The following is an 18600-nucleotide window of genomic DNA, read 5'->3' on the forward strand; positions in this document are numbered from 1 at the left end:
GCTACAATACTCTGTTTACCATCTACGAATATAAGGCAGTGCTGGCAACATGTGGCAGCTCCGCTGCAGGCCACACAGGATTACATATGGCATGCGGAAACACTTACACGAACACACGCTTGATGTCATTCTCTTACTGTTCAACAGTGTATGGTCCTCCGGGCGTCTACCCAAGGCCTGGAAAGAGGCAGTTATAATACCCATCCTCGAACAAGGAAAGGAAGCCACACTTGTCGCTTGTTATAGGCCTATCGCCCTGATTAGCTGCTTGTGCAAGGTATTTGAAAACACGGTAAACCGCCGCCTCATTTATTACCTTCAATATAATGGCCTCCTTGACCGTCGTCAAGCTGGATTCAGATCAGGCCGGTCGACAGCTGACGAACTCGTAGCATTCGAATCCTACGTCAGGGATGCCTTCATTCACAAACAACACTGCCTTTCTGTATTTTTGGACTTGGAGAAAGCTTATGACACGACATAGCGTTATGGCATTCTCCGTGACTTGCAATCTCTTGGAGTGTCAGGGAACTTGCTAAATACAATTCAAAGCTACCTCTCTGAACGTACGTTCGTGGTTCGGGATGGAAATGTCCTTTCAAGGCGGTTTACTCAAGAAAATGGTGTCCCTCAAGGTGGCGTACATAGTTGCACACTATTCATCGTAAAAATGAACTCCATAAACACTATACTGCCTAAAACAATTTCCTACTCTGTATATGTGCATGACATTCAGATCAGCTTCAAATCGTGCAACCTAGCCATCTGCGAACGTCAGATTCAGTTGGCAGTAAATAAGCTCTAAAGATGGGCAGACAAAAATGGCTTCAAAATTAACAGTGACGAGACTGTCTGCCTACTCTTTTCAAAACTACGAGGCATAAGGCCGCCCCCCAACATTTCAATGAACGGACACATCATTGCTGCTAAGAAGGATCATAAATTTCTAGGTGTTGTGATGGATGAAAAGCTCAGCTTTGTCCAACACATCAAGCAGCTGCGACTGAAATGCTTGAAAGCCTTGAACTTGCTCAAAATTCTCTTGCATCAGTCATGGGGTACAGATAATGACTGTCTATAAAACCTTCTCAGTAGTGTAGTGCTCTCATGTATTGATTATGGCTCGGTTGTGTACGAATCAGCATCAAGATCCGCACTTAAGATGCTCGACCCAGTGCATCACCATGGGCTTCGTCTGGCTAGTGGCGCTTTCCGAATCAGCCCAATAGCCAGCCTGTATGTTGAGACAGATCGGCGGTCATTAGAACGATGACGGCAGTTCACAAGAATCAAGTATGCAACCAAGGTGCTCTCTCATGTCGACCACCTATCTCGCGAGCTATTGTAGGATACATCAAACGTCCACCTGTTCTTGAGGCGGTCATCAGCCACGCCAACGTATCCCATTAGAGTGGCAGCACACTTTGAAAATCTTAATATACCCGTCTCCAATCTTCAACTATGTTCCCACAAGGACACTATGGCACCATGGGAAATGCAAGCTATCAATCGTGACTTGTCGTTCGTACAGGTGGGAAAGCATGGCCTCCCAGTCGCAATAGATCAGCATTTTATGTACTTGCAGGCAAAATACAGGTGTGCTGAGTACTACACAGATGCTTCCAAGTCCTCGGCCGTCGCATGTGCTGCATACGGCCCAGCGTGCTCTGAATCTGCAACAATGAATGAAAATACCAGCATATTTACTGCTGAGTACTATGGCATACTGCTAGCTATAAGGCACATATTAAAGAAGAATGAACCAGCCTCCATCATATACACAGATTCCCTCAGTGTAGTGACTGCGTTGTCTTCCGCAAATACACATAAATATCCAGTGACTAATACCCTTCCAAACTGCCTTATGTCAGCCTACTGATCGAACCTTAAAATGAGGCTATGCTTGATTACAGGACAATGCAACATAGCTGGCAATGAGGCAGCGGACCGACTTGCGAAGTCTGCTGAACTGCGATCCCATGTTTCCAATAAAAGTAGTTTTAAAGTTCTTAGCTGATGTTGGATTCCTGCACTTAATTACATATTCTCACTAATCTCAGCCCTCTCTAAATCCCGAGAAAACCACTGAGACTTCTTTACCAAATGTCATGCAGCACGCACTCCTTGTCCTGACACGGACCACTGCCGCCACTGGGTGACTCTTCGAAACTCATAGGCTTAGAGCGTTTTAAGCTCATTACACATGGTCATTGCACTTTAGTTTAATCCCTATGCCCCATTCGTTTATTCTTGCCACCCTGAGATTCTTTTCTATAATTGAACCAGCGAAAAACCCCGTGTTTGGCGCTCTTTGGCCTGAGTTGCCCTTGCGCCACTAAAATCTACCATTATCATCAACAGCTACTGTGTTGGGTCAAAGGCATCTGATATGCAAGCGTGTTATGCAATTGTCGAAAACTCAGGCTAACATGCCTTGAAAATTTCTCGCTTAAAAATTTTGTTTCAGAAGCGGTACTGAATTAACTGCTATCAGTGCATCCTTTAGGCAATTGCTAGCAATAAACTAAGACTAATTATTGAAAATTCACCCGAGCGACAATTTCTTCTCGCGTGCTTTGTTTTATTTGAAAACACGTTCAGTTCCTCAAACAAGGTAAAAACTGGGCGATAATCACGAATAAGGACACGGGTGCACAATTCACATGAATTGTGACACACAAGCATGTACAGTCGAGTGCATAATTTTAAAGACCACGGGAGCGCGTGCCGAGGTGCATCGCTGCGCCTTCTGGCGGCTGCACGGCTCTCTCCGGGAGCGCGTACTGCGCACGCTCGTCCCATATCAACCGGCAGCCTGCCCTTTCGCTCGTTTCAACGGCGCGCATCTCGAAACGATGCGGACGGTGCAAGGTGTCACGGTGCAAGCCAATGAAAAATACAAACTTACCTTCAAAATTATCAACTGAGACACGTGGTTTCAGATCCAGCAAATACAGGGAATGTTGACCACAAATGAAGGTGACGGCGTCCATTTCTGTAGTTTACAGAAAAGAAGCTGCTATAAGTCTTTCTTGTAGGCGAGGTGTCCATTTTCCGCTGTAATGTTGCGATATTGGGTCTGATGAACAGCCGTGCTACCGGCGCAAATGTCCTTGTACCGTAACAATTGCATCACATGCAGCGGAGTAGCTCCTTAACTTTTGAGCACATAGTCTGCGTAAATCACGGCATTCAATTTCCCCGAAATCAAGGCGAGAAAAATTGAGTGACAAGCACAAGTCGCACGTGTGACTTTGGTGAGCGATTGTTATTAAACCAGTGTGTTATGGAGGGATACGTAACAAGCGCAAAGTGGCCCTCTCGATTTTATAGTTTACTCGGGTGTAACTGGCAGCTAATACAGTAACACGTGTTTGAAAACTAAGTTTAAAGCTTTTATAACGCAATGTTAAACACTATAGACATTATTTTTTTTCTTGTTCTGTTTCGTTTATCGCAACAGCAACAGGGCTCAGGCGCCTTTTCACCCGTTCAGTGGTCGCCAACTGCTCATGGTTCGTCGACGTTAGTGCCTGCATGTGCAACCACTCCACATACTCGACAACCTCCACTTTCTTCGCGTGGAACTGCTACCATGATACGTCCTATCTGCATGTTTATGATAATTTTGATGAATAAATGATAACAATAAATTTGGCAGATCCCACGTACCTGGGAATCGACGTTATGCGAAGCATACAGAGGAAACGTGACCATGTGGCAATTTTTTACTGATTGACACGTCATAAAATTACGCTAAATGTATATACAAATGTTGCACGCACAGACATATGTTGAATAGTTTCATATCTTATATAACAAGTTGTTTGCACTTGCGCAACGACGTCAACAGGAGAATGCGTGTTAGTAACACCAGAAGTTGATATGAAGCGCTGATGCTGGCGAGGATGCTGGCCCTGGACACTGCTACATACATGGCATGGCAACGAACCAGAATCAACGTTAGCCCGGCAGGACGGCTGTAGCAAATCAGTGCATATGTAATGTTTATGAAATGGGGTAGGCAGCACTTCAACCACTATTGACATTTTTCGAAGATTAGCGTCTATTTGAAAAGTAGTTCCGAGACCTGGCGTAGCTCTGTGGTAAAATGCTTCATTGCGACGCCGAATGCTTGCGTTCAATTTCAGCTTAAACCCTGACATTTATTCTTTGCATTCTTCGCGAGGTCGACGCTACCTATGCCAGGTTTTTCTTAGCACTGACATTTATTCTATGCCTTCGTTGGATCGACGCTACCAATGTCGGGTATTGCTTAACGCTCACGCGCTAAAATTGATCATGTGTGTCCTCATCGTTCCTGGCACGATACTAAGTGTCAATCACTTTTGGCACATACCCGCATACCAGTGGCATATACCCACCCGTTGATAAGTGTCACTGTCTGGCATGAAGTGTTTGACGACGTACGTGACATCAATGATGTCTTGACCAGCGCGTCATATTCGTCAAACGATCTTACCCTCCCGTGCTAATTTTGGTTCACGCCAAGTTAAGGGGGTGACCACGAGAGCACCCAAATGTAAGCGACTAAATAGATAGATAGGTAGATAGATACGCTCACTGTCGCCGATATTCGCTAACAAATGCTTCGCACTTAATAAAATAATACCAATTGTATGACAATATAAAGGCACTATCTGTCAATGCACAGAATCTGCATTGCTCTAAACAATGAATGAACGGTATTTTTGCCAATTTCAGGAGGCAAACTTTTTTCGCATCAATGAAGACAATGTGTGTACCACACCTGACTGCTACATGCTAGAGTGTGTGAGATAAATATCCGTGTACGCAGTTCAAAAGCACGTGTGCCGCACAGCTAGTACCTGAAAATATTTTCGTGCATATAGTTTTATGTAATACATTGCTCCACCCCGGAGTGATGTAATGGTATGCATGACGCAGGGCCCATAATGACAAATAGAACTTGCAGAAATATACTTGCAATAAAACTACAGCAGACGCACACACGCACACACACACACACACACACACACACACGCGCGTGCGCGTGCGCGTGCGCGCGCGCGCGCGCGCACATTTTTTTTTTGGTTTTTAATGTTGACATATCTAGGTGCCAACATTCATCATCAGCTATTCCTCATTGAGAGTGATCAATGATCAATACCAGCTCAATTAAACCGGTTCAGTTGAACGTTTCTTAACGCATGTCAAATAATAATGTAGTGACTGCGGTTCAGTTAAACATATCTCAACGCATGTCAATTAAAACTGTAGTAACTAAGGTTCGATTGAACATCTCTTAACGCATGTCAATTGAAAATGCAAAGAGTGAGAGTGAATTGACTTTTTAAAACTTCGCGTCAATTAAATTTTCAATGATTGCACTCCTCAGAAGATGCCGTTTAATTCACCATCTATTGAGTCAAAAAGGACTCGCTACAAGGTCAATTGAAACTCAAAGTCCATTTTTATAAGGAAAGCACTGTAATCTTTACACGCCATATGCTGCGGATACATCGACCGGTCTATTGTGCAACAACGATTCTCCAAACGCTCCCCGCCATAACTGGCCGGGGGACCTCCAGTACACAGGCTAGCGCTTCGATTATTTCGACGAAACAGGATAGGTGCGCTCGCCTTGCTTGCATCGCTCCCCATGGTTGCACTAGTTCTTAGTCACAATGTCACAACGCAAATTAAACAAGAAAGTGCCACTGTAGGCACCGATTTGTAAATAACTTGCCCGTATTATCAGGCCTTACGGATTCTTTAAGCAATGAGCTTCAATCAAAGGGAAGCACGCACGGTGGACAGCAAAAGCGCAGGAAATGTGCTGTTCTAGCAGACAACCCAACCTTGCATCCTATGAGTGACGTTATGACGTAGGTAGCGCCATGGTATGTCCTCGAGGCCAATACTGCCTCCATATGCTGGCCGCTTTTTTTGTTAATAATAATAATAATAATAATAATAATAATAATAATAATAACTTTATTTCGCATCAAGGATACATGATGCAGGAGACCTGCAGAAAAAACTGGCGTGATCCCTAACCTATTCATCTAAACTAGCTCAATATCAGTAACACCAAACATAACACGTTAAAACTTTTATCGGCTATTTGTGAATCTCACTAATACTTGTGGGTTCTTGAAATACCACTCAAGAAGTTTGTACTGCCAAGAAGCTTGAAGGTGTTCTGGTTAAAATGAGTGCGGGAGAGGGTCGGATGATGCTACAATTTTTTGCACTTGATTTGTGCTTTCAAAAGTGCTTTCAGCTTCTTTTTGACAACGATTACTGTCTGTGTGCATATTGTGCCATAAAGGTTTGTGAAATATATTTCGAATATGTTTATTCTAGGTGCAACTATAAGAAATCGTTCGTTAAAAAATGTTCCTAGGGTGCAGTTGTACAGCTTCAAATGGCAACATCCGTTTTTATGTAAGATGATTTGTTTCTCCAATTTGTCAGGGAAGGAAACGTGGTCAGTACTTGTTCATCTTCGCTTACCTCTGTGTCGGCCTAGTTATTCGCAGCATCGACATCGTCAAGCTGTTTTGTGGATTTTTTATAATCGTGATTATACAAAGTGATGTTCCGTGCAAGAGAATTTTTTTAGAGAATTTTCGTCTGTATTTTTGAGCCAAAGGTAATCTTCGTGATAGAATTTAGGAATAACTGGGTTTTTCTATGATGACCGATAATTAGCGGACGCGTGTAGTGTGCCTTCATCTGCTGTAATCGGTTCTAGCGCGTGCACCAAGCCAGCATAGCCTTTGAGATTTGTTCCTGATATTTTCAAGGAGCGGTTCCTAGTTAACTATTGGTGTTGGACTTGCAGCCCACAATTTGCGGTGCACTAACAGTATATGAATTAATAAATTCGTGCTTTTGTTTTGCCGCAGTGAAGGAGCCAGTCATGATTTCAACAACGGCCAGTACGTCAGACGCGTGTAATTATCGTATGTGTGTGCGTGAATGGGGGCACAAATTAGTACTGTTGAACAGGAAAATATGCGGGGAAGTTCGTGAACGTTCACAGGGAAATATCTCCAAATAAAGAAATTTTCATGTGTCTGAAGGGGAAGTATTCGGCGTAGTAGAGAACATAACTGGTAATCACAGCCCTAAACTTTTGTATATTTCGATTTTCTAGGTCGAAATGGATTCATGTAGATTCTGAATATAATAGCTCTTGTCGAACGTCTTCAGTATATAGCGTTGTCTATTGCAGAAAGTTACACTTTAAGCATTGTTCATTTCAACTGTTGGTCTATTTTGCGCAGCTAATAAGTCATGATGACACAGTGTTTAAAAAACGAGCAAGAGGGCACTCGTTTCATTTTCAACGTAGGTCACATTTTTGTGGGAACGAAAGCAAGAATCTGTGTATGCTTGAGCAGCATGACGTTATTTCCTAAATTTTGAATGCGAATGAGGACAACAAAAAATAAGCAAGAAGCCGAATGTCAGTGTGCATTGTACCTTGGGTAACGAGCAAATTGAGCTAAAGTGTGTCAGTACACCTTACCAGGGCCACACTTTCCTTCTGTAGTTCAGGTTCATGTCGTAGTATGACCATTACGCAGGTGGTATACAGGATGCCCTAGCTATCCTTAGCCGGAGCTGAAAAATGGGCCGACACACGCAATTACGACATGCCCAAATGCATGTTGCTGACCGTTGCCTGAAGTTAGTCAGGCTACGTTTTGTGTTCTAAAAGATTGTTTAATTAGATCTGTCTAATTATTTAGGCTTTAGTGAAACGAAGACGGATGAAAATTTTTAATGACAAAGTTGTAGATCACATTGCAAAATGTCCGATTACACAGTTTAAAACACCAAATCTGTTAATTGTAAGTGTTTTTCTGCTAACCACAAATGCACACAAAATGCAAAAACACCACGTGACAAACCCACTCACGCTCTAGTGCACACTATCATAGTGTTCCCTAACATTCCGCGTTGAGCTATCTTGACAGGGCCGCAACGATTTTGGTGCCTTTGCGAGGAAGACGTTTTTCAAACCGCCACAAAAGCGATAACTGCTGCGACTGCTTATCGCTGTCATGAACCAGTGCGAGGGAAGCGCATCGTTCATAAGCCTTCCAACCTCGGCCAGAGGGCGCTGCGTCACGCGCGTTTCGCCGCCTTTCTAGCGAAAGCTGGCTGGTCGGTACCCCACTGCCGCCTTCTGGCTGCGCTGTTTTAGCGCGTTCACGCTCTCTTCACGCACTGTTGTCTGGTCGCTCTGAACGTGCAGCGCCAATCTGACTTGCTCCAAAGAATAAAATTATTGTAAAGACGTTTTCACGGTGTTAATCTTATCAGAACCGAGAGCGATTCTTGACAACCTTTGAGGGATCACGTAAGGCAAACCAGTGTCTTTGAGCGAGAGCTATATGTATGTCGATGGTGAGCAGCCGCCTTTCTAATATATTAAAAGTGAGGTGATAGCATGAAATCTATATGTGTATTACTGGTAAAACGCGCTCGTGTCTTCTCGGAGCTGTCGGCAAACCACTCCCACGCTTTCGCGTGCGTTTGTATATAGCGTTCGAATTTCGATTGCTTGAAGGCCAAGTTTGTCACGCGGCCCTAATTTATGGCGAGATCAGTGTGAAGAGACGAAATTTACGTCTGCTCTGTTGAGTGCCTGGCCCCATTTCAATGTGGAGTGTTCAGTTTCATTAGAGTTGTACTTTTGCCGAGGTTTTCATCGATGCTAAGGATGTGGTTTTGTAAGTTTATTGACACCTCGGAATTTTACGAAGCTCCCTTCAAAGTATAAAGATGCGCACAAAAATAAAGTATTTTATGTCCACTTTGACCATGCATGTTTCATTTCGGATAATGTCCAGGTGTGATCACGCATGTTCACTGATTGGATTGTTCATTTGGTTGTTTTGACAGCTTGCTTGCCCTTCGTCATATCATGAAATACAATCTAGTATAGCATGTTTTAGTTACGCCGAGATTTGCCTCAGATAACCACGTCAAACTTCGCGAAACCATCGAAAATTTTGTATCTTCCTTCTAGATTGAGCGTCATACCCCCCGGCTGCTGACCCGCAGGTCGCGGGTTTGAATCCCGGCTGCGGCGGCTTCATTTCCGATGGTGGCGGAAACGATGTTGGCCCGTGTGCTCAGATTTGTGTGCACGTTAGAGAACCCCAGGTGGTCGAAATTTGCGGAGCCCTCCACTACGGTGTCTCTCATAATCATATAGTGGTTTTGGGACGTTAAATCGCACATATCAACCAATACCCTCATACACATGAAATATGCAACACTATTCTTGCACAAAAATCTGCACGCATTGTTACTGCCTTTTGCTCCTGTGGAAATGCAGCTGGAGTATGCGCGAATCGAAGGCATGACTTCGATCCTGGCATCGCAACACCGCATCATGCTAAATTATCGGTGAGTGTTGCTTGCCAGACCTGCCGTTAAACGATAAGCGTAGACCACCGCATAAATCTGTTTTCACTGGGCGGCGACGAGAGGTCAACAGCCATCAGCTGAACAGAACACTTGCAGGGCTCATAGTACGGTGTTTCAACAGCGATGTATAAGGCTAGCAAACTCCACCGCTTTCGCACAACCAATGGTTGTCCTGGAAAGCCAAAGCCTAATCACGTAATGTACAGTGGTTGCCTATTTGCAGTAGTTTCAGTTTGCAAACACCCTTTCTTTTAGTATGAGTCTGGCCATTGCGTGTCTTTTAGGTAATACTTTGTAGTACTGTACACGACTAAAAAAATTCATAGCAACGAGACCACGGAGTATCGGCGAACTACCATACTCCACTCTTGACCACTTTGCTTCTCGCTCTGCTTGTATTAGAAGGGGTAGAACCTAACGGACAGTTTTCAGGTGTTCGTTATGTTTAAAGGTTTTTAGCAGCTAACAATGCAGCAGTATAGTGTGTGCCGGCTTTTCATGATGACGAAGGAGCGGTGCGGATAGCCTGCAAAATTCGAGATAAGCGCCCCAACAAACACGTTTTCCTTGCGCGCAATGGCAAAGCCCAGCAAGCGTGGCCCGTCCGAGCGACCAGTGCTTTGCCCTCTTTTGCCCTCTTCCGCCAGGGCGTCAAATGGCACTGCGAAAACTTGAGCACGTCTTTTCTATACGCGGAATGTTAGGGAGCACCAGAATCACGGCGCATGTTGGCGTGCTAGTGGGCTCGTCACTTGGTATTTTTTTTAATTCGCAATCATTTGTAGTTATCAGAAAAACACCATGAAATAACATATTTAAAGATCATAACTGTCTCATCAGACGCTCTCTAAACCTATCTGCAACTTTCTCATCAAAATTTTTGATCCATCTTTGTTCCTTCAAAAGTTAGGTAAATAAAGAGGTCTCAATAAATTATATTTTAGAACAAAAATTGTCTGACTAACTCCAGCCAACGATCAGGAACATGCATTTGATCGCGTCGTAATTGCGCGTGTCGGCATATTTTTTTAACTTTGGGTAAATATAGCTGGGGCACAAGGATTATACAAGAATACTCAGAGTTCTGTAAAAGGTCAGTTGCACAATATATTAGGTCATTATGTTAAATGAAAGCATGTGGCCTTTTAACCGTAGAACTAGCCAATCAAAAATAAAGCGAATCTTAACCAGTCCCGCATACAATACAAAGGTTAAAACGTCTGCTATTACTACATGATAATTGTTCAATTCACATAAAATATTATACCATAATTACCTAGTTAAGCGGTAACGCTTTGCAACATTTGGAGAGCATGCAAAGAGTCAAAGCTGCTGGTGAGGATCAGGTGAAATCAGATGTGCTGAAAAATGGAGGACAGATTGTGTTAGAAAAACTAGTCACCATGTTTACGAGGTGTCTCCTGACGGGAAAAGTACCAGAGTCTTGAAAGAATGTTAACATCATCTTAATACATGAGAAATGAGATGACAAGGACTTGAAGAATTACAGGGCGATCAGCTTGCTCTTCATAGTATACAAGCTATTTGCAAAGGTGATTGCTAGCAGAGTTAAGAACACATTAGAATTCAATCAACCAAATGAATAAGCAGAATTTAGAACAGGCTACTCAACAATCGACCACGTTCATCCTATCAATCACGTAATAGAGAAATGCTATACATAGCCTTCATAGATTACGAGAAGGCGTTTGATTGAGTAGAAATATCAGCAGTCATGCAGACACTGCGGAATCAGGGCGTCGATGAAGCATATATAAACATCCTGGAAGAAATATACAGGGGATCCACGGGATCAACTGTACCATAGTACTCCATAAAGAAAGCAACAGAATAGCAATCAAGAAGGGAGTAAGGCAGGGGGATACAATCTCTCCAATGATATTTACCGCGTGCTTACAGGATGTTTTCAGAGGCCTAGAATGGGAAAAGTTAGGCATAGGAATTATAGGAAAGTACCTTAGTAACCTGCACTTCGCCAATGATATTACATTGCTGAGTAACTCAGAGGATGAATTGCAACTCATGATTACGGAGTTAGACAAGGAGAGCAGGAAGGTGGGTCTTACAATTAATCTGCAGAAAACTAAAGTAATGTACAACAACCTCGGAAGAGAGCAGCGCTTCCAGATAGGCAATAGTCGACTTCAAGTTGTAAAATTCCATATCTACTTAGGGCAGGTAATAACCACGGAGCCTAACATAAGATTGAAGTAACTAGAAGAATAAAGTGTGGTGGAGCACAATTGGCAAGCACTCTCAGATTATGTCAGGAAAATTTCCACAATCCCTCAAGAGGAAGGTATATAACAGCTTTACTTTGCCGGTACTTAGCTACGGAGCAGAAACCTGGAGACTTACAAAGAGGGTTCAGCGTAAGTTGAGGACGACGCAGCGAGCAGTGGAAAAAAATGGTAGCTGTAACCTTAAGAGACAAGAAAAGAGCAGAGTGGATTAGGGAACAAACTTGGGTTAAGCATATCATAGTTGAAATAAAGAAGAGGAAATGGACATGGGCTGGGCATGCAGCGCGTAGACAGCATAACCGCTGGTCAATAAGGGTAACTACCTGGGTTCCCAGGAAAGGCAAGCGGGTTAGAGACAGACAGAAGGTTAGGTGGGCAGATGTGATTAAGAAGTTTGCTGGTATAAATTGGAAGCAGCAAGCACAGGACCGGGTTAACTGGCTGAACAGGGGAGAGGCCATTGTCCTGTAGTGAACGTAGTCAGGCTGATGATGATGACGATGACCTAGTTAAGAAGAGATCTTTTACAACTATGTGAATCTTCAGATATAAATATTTGGAGGAAGGTTGCAGTTTCATAATGCCTTATGGAAATTTAATTTTGTGGTTGGGCATTAAGGGTGTGTATGTAATATTAGGGTGTGCAATTCGAAGTTTTTGAAGGTTTTGAATAATTCGTGTTGTATGAAACGTGTATTTCGGAATTCTCATGTTGCTTGTATCAGTGCCTCACATATTGTCATCTTGCTTTTTGCTCGGCACGTCCCTGGATTTATTTAGGCCTTTCCGTCGCCTCTGAATGTTATGTTCGATATTGTACCCCTACATGTGGGATTTATATCTGCATGAGTAGCATTTTCATCGAAGCAAACAAATATTTCTAAATAAGTGTTTGTTTTATTTCACTGTATTTATTGATTTATTCGCTACATTAGTGCTGTAGCACAGCCGGGCCGGGAAAAAAATGCTGATCAGTCAGCCTGGGGGTGGCTTGGCCACTCCTTGCGTACGTGAGTGCAAACGGTAGTTTTTAAACAGGAGAAAATGCACACATAATACATTGAATATGGCTCATCTGCATTCGGGAAAGAAAAGTGTTTCCACAGACAAAATAAAGAAACTTTCCAAACCTTTTATTTTCTCAATAAATGAAAACAAAATCACATCGAAGACGATGTTTGGTAAACAAGTTTATTGTAGGCACTTTGTAATAAACAGCCGGTGTAGTTTTTAAATCAAGAGTTGAGTGATGTTAAAAGGCTCTTCTTCTCATATTGTTTTTAGCAATGTTGATAGCCTGAACTGAACCATGCGGTTACCGTACTCTGTGCGACATTTCTTATTAACAATTTGGCTGATTTGCGTATAGCGTATTTTATCAAGGTGGTCTGTTCCCCTGCCGAAGCTGGTAGAGTACTTTTTCATTAAACCATTTATTTAGTGGTGACATAGATTATAGTAGCCCTTTCGGCCCTGGCGGTGTCAATTGACACCACCGCAGAAATTTTACCCTAGTATCTCGGAAACGTATCCAATACTGCTCATTCTTAGGGGCATAGTTCTTCAATGATCCCCACTACAATTGACACTAATATTGCGGCAGGTTTGTGGAGGTAGCAGCCACAAAGAAGAAGAAGCGTGACCGAGGTCTTCCGTGAAGCCGAGGCGCGTAAGTTGAGGCGGGTAAGCGCCATTTTCGGGACGACGTACCGAAGCTGTTTCAGTGAGTATTAGGCTGAAAAGTAAGACGTTGGTTTCCATTTTGTGTGCACCATTGATTGGCAGAAAAAAATAAGTCACTTTTTACAATTTCCAATCACAGAGCCCTAATTACCTAATTTGATGCCACGTTAATTAATCCGAAAATACTTGTACCAGGGGCCTAATTTTTTGTTTTTGGTCTTCTGAGGTCCTAACTACTAGAAAAACGCGCACAAAAAGTGTATCAGACCAAAATAAAAAATCCAGAGCTGAAAGGGGTAGGTAAATATGGAATGAAGTGGCATTGTCTTGTGTCTCTTGAAGAGGTCCTTGGCGTGGAAGCATACTTACTTACTTCTCGAATCATATATACTTTCTTGGGACACACCCAACATGTTGATGTTTTCCTTCGAGGTAGTACCCCCAAAGAGCAATAAAGTTTTGGTTCAAAAAGATTGATGCACTGGACCAGATTGATACTTTAGAAACTTTAGTAGGGCCTTGTTGGCACATATCTCAGATTTGAAATTACAAGCGCAAACACAGAACATATCCCACAAATGAAAAAAATACAAATGCGAGCGCTTACTATGAACCGTTCTATTTGTTCATATGCCCATGCATATTTCCGTGCAAATCAGCCATACCGCGTACGCTTGCACACTTGTCTGTTTTACTTGCCATTTTTTTGTTTTGTACGCATGCGCCGTGAGGCTAATTTGCACATAAATATGCATTGTCATATGAAGCAATAAAGCAATTTACAGTCAATTCTCATGTGTGTAGTTTATTTTCTTGGTGGCGTGTGGTCTCTGTTTTCGCTTGTAATTCTGATTCAGAGATGCTTTGGGGGCATGCAGAAGAGGAGTATCGTATCAATTGATTGATTTATATAGGGGTTGAACGTCCTAAAACCACTATATGATTGTGAGAGAGCCGTAGTGGACGGATCTGTATATTTCGACCCCCTGGAGCATCCAACGTGCCTCCAAATCTTAGCACACGGGTCTACAACATTTCCGCCTGCATCGAAAACGGAGCCGCCGCAGCCGGGATTCGATCCCGCGACCTTCGGGACAGCAGCCGAGTACCATAGCTCCTAGACCACCGCGGTGGGGCGAAGTAGCGTATCAAGAGAAGTCCTGCATAAATGATTAATTAGGTGGTTAACGTGGTCATCTGATGTCACTTGTTCATTTAAATGAACGCCTGAAGGTTTTTATTGATAACACAAGCCTAATTTATGCGCTATTATTGTTATTATTGCCCACAGAAGAGTCTTGCTCGGTGGTCAAAACATGATTGCCTTTCTTTTTCAAATGTTGACCATTAAGTGATTTCGAGTAGTCCAGTACATTATTTTATTAGCACTTCGTTATTTATATTTATCTAACTCCATTTCTGAGCTCCCCCCAGAATATATAATTTGCCTATATAACGATTTAGGTTGTATCAATATGGCTGTATCACTGATGAATATTCGAATTATGATCACTCAAAGGAGTTTAACAAGCTCTCTTATTTTAATTGGATGCAGAGGAAGTTCTGGGTGTGGCGGGACGCGAAATGCCTGTTTGTTTCCTGCGGCAGCTCACAGTTCCGAAGTTTCGCCGAGGACGACGAGCCCATTCTCGTTCTCTGGTTCCAAGAATAATCGGCCACGCCCATTCTCTGTGCAGACGCACGTCGGGTGATGAACTTACGAGCGCTAAGGTGAGCGTTTGCATTGTGATGATGCTGAACATGCGGATACCTTTAAACATGAGCTATAGGCAGAGCGCAAGGTTCACTGTTCAAATTGAACTGCTTTGTTTCGATACTAGCCCTTACCTGTTTCATTCAACCGCGTTAGCCTTCAGCGCCACCTCCTAGATCCGGATTAGGACTTTTGCCACGGTAGCAGCGAAGGAGATGTTGAGCTCTACTCGTCATTATTTAGTTCGGTAGAGACCTTTATCAAAAAATGTATAACTGTTTGTCAGTGAGCTGTGACACTGTTTTGCATTGCAAATATTTTCTGCGGAGACTCACAAGAAGCTAAGAGGTTTTTCCTTCTAAAACATTCGTACGGATTTCCTTGTGGCTTCGTGCCAGAATTAGGTGGTTGTCTAATTCTTTCTCACGTGTTCTGTGTGATCACTATTCACGTGTAGTGAAGATTTTTGGTGCTGAGCTTGTTCAGTTTTACTATTTACGCTTCATAATATTGTTACCAAAGGTGAGCCCTTCCGGTGCGATATTTTTTTGCGTTACACGGTGCTTGATTATATTGTTACGGGTAACGTATTTAATAAATTAAATACGATGCACTGTGCTCGGCGAACAAGATGGCGACAGTTCATCAACAACCAGCCACCAACGTCGTCTTTCTCTTTCTTCCAGACAGGCTGTGCCGGCGGTTGCGTATCATAACCCCCCGGTGGTAGAAGCACCGTCTCGGTGCTTGAGCAACTCGGATGCGGTAGAAGGAGGGTGATAGGGCTTGAGTCGGGGTATGTGCACGATGTCACTCGAAGGTGACAATGATGACGTTGAATCGGCTGGAACGATCTCGTATGTAACGTCAGTCACCTGGCGAACGACGCGGTATGGTCCAGTGTAGTGTGACAGCAGTTTTTCAGAAAGCCCTACACGCCGATTGGGGGACCAGAGGAGGACAAGGGAACCCGGTGAAAAATGCACTTTTCGATGATGGGAATCGTAGAGCTGTCTCTGGTGCTCCTGTGAAGCCTCCAGGCGGCTGCGGGCGAGTTGGCGTGCGTGGTCGGCTCGCGCGATGGCTTCGCCGGCATACTCCGTGACCGAGGGCAGCAAGGTCTCAAATGGTAGGGCGGGTTCTCGGCCGTATAGAAGATAGATTGGTGAATAGCAGGCAGTGTCGTGACGTGAGGAATTATATGCGATCGTCACAAATGGCAAATGAACGTCTCAGTCCTGGTGGTCGGCTGCTACGTATTTAGAAAGCATGTCGGTTATGGTGCGGTTGAGGCGCTCCGTAAGACCGTTCGTTTGCGGATGGTACGAAGTGGCAAACTTGTGCTTAGCAGAGCAAGAGCGCAGGATTTCTTCAACGACAGCTGATAGGAAGGTGCGGCCCTGGTCAGTGAGAAGTTGGCGTGGAGTTCCGTGTACTAAAATAATATCATATGCCAGAAAGTCCGCCACATCGGTTGCGCAACTCATCGGAAGTGCTCGTGTGATAGCGTACCGTGTCGCATAGTCAGTGGCGACAGCGATCCATTTGTTGCCTGAGCTGGAGATCGGGAAGGGCCAAGCAGGTTGAGGCCAACTCGAAAAAAAGGTTCAAAAGAAATGTCGATCGGCTGAAGGAATCCAGCTGGTAGCGAAGATGGCTTTTGTGGCGCTGGCAGGGTTCACAAGCGGCGACGCAGCGTCGAACAGAGCGGGCAAGACCAGGCCAAAAGAAACGACGACGTACACGGTCATATGTGCGAGAGACGCCCAAGTGGCCCGCCAAAGGAGCGCCATGAAGTTGGTTGAGAACAGTCGCACGAAGATGTGCTGGTATGACGGGGAGCAAGTCAAGGCCATATGGATCGAGGTTACGGCGATACAAGATGCCGTCTTTTACCAGGAACATTTGTAGAGATGCGTCGCGAGGCCTTTACTCAAGCTTGCCAATGATGGTTCGCAGGGAAGCATCCAGGCGTTGTTCGTGGCCAAGGTTGAGTAGCTGCGCCACACACAGAAGGTCTGGAAAGGTGTCAGTAAGGGCAGCCTCTTCCACAAGGTAGCGTGATAAGCAATCAGCATCTTGGTGTGACCGCCCTGTTTTGTACGTTACGGTGAACGTGTATTCTTCTAACCGTAGGGACCAACGAGCGAGGCGTCCTGTGGGATCCTTGAGTGAGGCCAGCCAGCAGAGCGCGTGATGGTCGGTAACTACCTGGAATGGACGCCCGTATAAGTATAGGCGAAACTTGGCGACTGCCCACACGAGAGCGAGACACTCACGTTCCGTGATTGAATAGTTGCGCTCGGCTGTAGATAGCAGGCGGCTTGCATATGCTATAACACGGTCATGTCCGCGTTGATGTTGCATTAGCATTGCTCCGATGCCATGCCCACTAGCGTCAGTGCGAACCTCGGTTGGAGCTGATGGATCGAAATGGGCTAAAATCGGCGGTGTTGTAAGAAGCGTCGTGAGCTGGGAAAAAGATGAGGCTTGATCAGCGCCCCAGAAAAACGGCGTGTCCTTCTTCAGGAGGTTTGTGAGTGGGCGTGCAATGATGGCGAAGTCCTTAACAAACCGTCGAAAGTAGGAGCACAAGCCCACAAAACTGCGAACGTCCTTTGTTGACTTCGAAACAGGAAAGTCCGTGACGGCGCGAATTTTCTCGGGATCCGGGCGGACTCCTGCGGCATCGACGATGTGGCAAGTACGGTTATTTAACGACGAGCAAAGTGGCATTTCGACGAGTTCAGTTGAAGTCCGGCTCGAGGAAAAACTTCAACAATCGCCGATAAACGCTTGAGATGGGAGTCGAATGTGGGCGAGAAAACGATAACGTCGTCTAAATACCATAAGCAGGTTGACCATTTAAACCCTTGGAGCAACGAGTCCATCATTCTTTCAAATGTGGCCGGCGCATTACAGAGACCAAAGGGCATCACTTTGAAGTGATAAAGTCCGTAAGGAGTGACGAATGCGGTCTTCTCTCGGTCCATCTCATCCACAGCGATCTGCCAATAGCCAGATCGAAGGTCGATAGTGGAAAAATACGTAGCACCGTAAAGGCAGTCTAAGGCATCGTCGATTCTAGGCAACGGATAAACATCTTTCTTCGTAATTTTGTTGAGATGCCTATAATCTACACAAAAACGCCATGTTCCATCCTTCTTTCTGATCAGGACAACAGGAGAAGCCCAGGGGCTACAAGAGGGTTCGATTATGTCTTTTGAAAGCATCTTTTCGACTTCCCGTTGTATGACGGTGCGCTCGGACGCGGAAACACGGTATGGACGTCGGTGAATGGGACTCGCGTCACCAGTATTGATGCGATGAGTAACAACACTCGTTCGGCTTAAAGCCGTGCTGGCGAAGTCGAAAATGTCACTATAGGACCCCAGGACGTGACGAAGGGCTTCCGCTTGATCACGAGCGAGGTCTGATGGTACCATGTGGTCAACGTCGACGCCCGATGAACGCGATAGAGTTGGTTCATTGTCTGAGGTGCAG

The sequence above is a fragment of the Rhipicephalus microplus genome, chromosome 4 (assembly GCF_043290135.1).
Source record: "Rhipicephalus microplus isolate Deutch F79 chromosome 4, USDA_Rmic, whole genome shotgun sequence".
NCBI classification, from domain to species: Eukaryota; Metazoa; Arthropoda; class Arachnida; order Ixodida; family Ixodidae; genus Rhipicephalus; species Rhipicephalus microplus.